This window comes from Arachis duranensis, chromosome 4, assembly GCF_000817695.3.
Source record: "Arachis duranensis cultivar V14167 chromosome 4, aradu.V14167.gnm2.J7QH, whole genome shotgun sequence".
Taxonomy (NCBI): Eukaryota; Viridiplantae; Streptophyta; class Magnoliopsida; order Fabales; family Fabaceae; genus Arachis; species Arachis duranensis.
The window spans coordinates 44,941,023-44,944,698 of record NC_029775.3 but is presented as its reverse complement, the minus strand read 5'-3'; the positions used below and the strand labels follow the sequence as shown (position 1 = coordinate 44,944,698).

The following is a 3,676-nucleotide window of genomic DNA, read 5'->3' as shown; positions in this document are numbered from 1 at the left end:
GCTTCTTCAGAAGCTACCTCTTTAGTATTGTTGGATGCATTTTGCCATCCATTCAGACTTTGAGAGATCATGTTGACTTGCTGAGTTAATACTTTGTTCTGAGCCAATATGGCATTCAGGGCATTAATTTCAAGAACTCCATTCCTTTGAGGCATCCCATTATTCACGGAATTCCTTTCAGAAGTGTACATGAATTGGTTATTTGCAACCATATCAATAAGTTCTTGAGCTTCTGCAGGTGTTTTCTTTAGGTGGATGGATCCACCTGCAGGATGGTCCAATGACATTTTGGAAAACTCAGATAGACCATAATAGAATATATCTAATATGGTCCATTCTGAAAACATGTCAGCAGGACACTTTTTGGTCATCTGCTTGTATCTTTCCCAAGCTTCATAGAGGGATTCACCATCTTTTTGTTTGAAGGTCTGAACATCCACTCTAAGCTTGCTCAGCTTTTGAGGAGGAAAGAATTTATTCAAGAAGGCCGTGACCAGCTTATCCCAAGAGTCCAGGCTATCTTTAGGTTGTGAGTCCTACCATGTTCTAGCTCTGTCTCTTACAGCAAAAGGGAAAAGCATGAGCCTGTAGACTTCAGGATTTACTCCATTCATCTTTACAGTCTCACAAATCTGCAAGAACTCAATTAAAAACTGGTAAGGATCTTCAGATGGAAGTCCATGAAACTTGCAGTTCTGTTGCATTAGAGCAACAAATTGAGGTTTTCGCTCAAAATTGTTTGCTCCAATGGCCGGAATGGAGATGCTTCTTCCATCAAATTTGGAAGTTGGTTTAGTGAAATCACCAAGCATCCTCCTTGCATTATTGTTGTTGGGTTCGACTGCCATCTCCTTTTCTTGTTCAAAAATTCAGAAAGGTTGTCTCTGGATTGTTGTAATTTAGCTTCTCTTAATTTCCTCTTCAAAGTCCTTTCAGGTTCAGGATCAGCTTCAACAAGAATGCCTTTTTCCTTGTTCCTGCTCATATAGGGAAGAAGAGAACAAGAAAAAAAAGAGGAATTCTCTATGTCACAGTATAGAGATTCCTTTATGTTAGTAGAAGAAGAAAGGGAATAAGAGTGAAGAAGAATGAATAGGTAGGGGCAGTGATTTGAGATGAAGAGAGGTGAAGAGAAGTGTTAGTAAATAAATAAATAAATAGAAGAAGGGGAGAGGGAAGAAATTTCGAAAAGAAATTTGAAAAGAAGTTAAATAATTTTCGAAAATAAAACATAAGATAGAATTAAAATTAAAACAATTAATTAATTAAAAAGAAATTTTGAAAACGGGATGAGATATTTTCGAAAATTAGAGAGGGAAAAGTAGTTAGGTGGTTTTGAAAAAGATAAGAAACAAACAAAAAGTCAAATAGTTAGTTGAAAAAGATATTAAAATCAAATTTGAAAAGATAAGAAGATAAGAAGTTAGATAAGATATTTTGAAATTAAATTTTTGAAAAAGATAAAATTTTGAGAAAGACATGATATAAAAGATAAGATAAGATAGATTTAATTTTTAAAATTAAAATTAATTACTTAACTAACAAGAAATTAAAAGATAAGATTCTAGAATTTAAAGATTGAACCTTTCTTAACAAGAAAGTAACAAACTTCAAATTTTTGAATCAATCATATTAATTGTTAGCATAATTTTTGAAAATTTGAAATAAAATTAGGAAAAATGTTTTTGAAAAATAATTTTCAAAATTTTCGAAAAAATAGAAAAAATGAAAAAGATATGATTTTTGAAAAAGATTTTGAAAAGATAAGATTTTTAAAATTGAAAATTTGACTTGACTTACAAGAAATAACTAATTTTAAAATTTTTGGACTAAGTCAACTCAAATTTTCGAAATTTTGGAGAGAAATAAGGAAAAGATATTTTTTATTTTTCAATTTTTGATGAGGAGAGAGAAAAACACAAAAATGACTCACAACATGAAAATTATGAATCAAAACTCATGATGCATGCAAGAACACTATTAATGTCAAGATGAACACCAAGAACACCTTGAAGATCATGATGAACATCAAGAACATAATTTTGAAAAAATTTTGATGCAAAGAAAACATGCAAGACACCAAACTTAGAAATCTTTAATGCATGGACTCTAACATGCAATTGACACTAAACTAAAAAATTGACTCAAGACTCAAACAAGAACACAAAATATTTTTGGTTTTTATGATTTTATAATTTTTTTCAAACAATATATTTTTGAAAAACGAAAAATAAAGAAAAAATTTTTGAAAGATTTTTGAAAACTTTTTTGAAAGGAAAATAAAAAGAAAATTACGTAATCTGAGCAACAAGATGAACCGTCAGTTGTCCATACTCGAACAATCCCCGGGCAACGGCGCCAAAAACTTGGTGGACGAAATTGTGATTCGTACTCTTTATTGTTGTATGGAATTAATTCCCCGATAATAGCTCCAAAAACTTGGTGCTCAATATCATGGTGTCTAAAATTTAATTCACAACTTCGCACAACTAACCAGCAAGTGTACTGGGTTGTCCAAGTAATACCTTACGTGAGTAAGGGTTGATTCCACAGAGATTGTTGGTATGAAGTGATGGTGTTTTTGTGAAAAAACGAATTTCCAACACACAAATCCAACCGGCAAGTATACCGGGTCGCATCAAGTAATAATAACTCATAAGAGTGAGGTCGATCCCACAGGGATTGATGGATCAAGCAACTTTAGTGGGTGATTAGTTTAGTCAAGATAACATTGAGTGAATTATGTGAAGTGTAGCCAACAGAAAGTAAATGGCAGAAATCTTAAAGATGCAGAAAGTAAATTGGCAAGTAACTTAAAAAGCAAGAAATATAAATTGCAAGGATCTTAAATGACAAGAAATGTAAATTGCATTAAATGTAAAGGGGAGTGGGTGCTGGAAATTAAAGGAAGCAATAGATCAAGCAACTAAAAATTTAAATTGCAGGAAGAATAAAAGGATTTTGGGAGCTGGGATTCAAGAAATCACACAAGAAATTGTAAATGGCAATCAAACAGAAAAGTAAAAGGTGCAGTAACTTGCAACCGATCTCAAACAGAAAGCAGAATTCCTTGAAGAAGCAAATGGAAATTAAATTTAACTTAATTGGAAAATCAAAATGAAGATCTCAGGAAATCAAAGAGACTAGAAAACAAGTCTAGATCTCAATTCCTTCTTTGATCCAACAGATAATAATTGCAGAAGAAAAGAGAGAAGCAATCAGTGAAGACTCAAATTTAATCCTCAATTTCTTAGAAATCTGCAGAAATTAAACAAAGAGAATTCTCAAAGTGAGAATGAAACAGAATTCCTCCAATCTCACTCAAGATTCAAAACAGAAAAGGAAACTAAGAGAGAGCTATCTACCCCCTAATGGAGCCCTTCTCCCTTCCGAGCTCTAATTGATGCCTTTATATAGGCTTTACAAAATAAAAAATGAAAATGAAATTAAAACAAATTACAAAAATGAAAATCCTAATTTAATTGATCCATGTGCCTTTGAGTGATGATGTGGGCTTTTGATTTGGTGAAGAAATGAATTTTATTGGATTTTTAATCCAATTTTAGCCCATGAAGAAAGTAGCTCCCAGGAGGCTGCCCTGCCCTTGTGGAGGGCAGGGCAGGATTTGGTGCTTGGTGCGTGCGTGGCGCGGGCGTGGTGTAGGCTTGGTGCGCAG

General features: G+C 33.0%; 1 non-coding gene across 1 annotated transcript; it reads left to right on the top strand.

Annotated features, from left to right (window-relative positions):
* The first annotated feature begins 345 nt into the window (after window positions 1-345).
* On the top strand, window positions 346-449 carry LOC127747341 (small nucleolar RNA R71). The gene has a single exon (XR_008009141.1). It is a non-coding gene; the product is annotated as a small nucleolar RNA R71 (small nucleolar RNA).
* The last annotated feature ends 3,227 nt before the right edge of the window (window positions 450-3,676 follow it).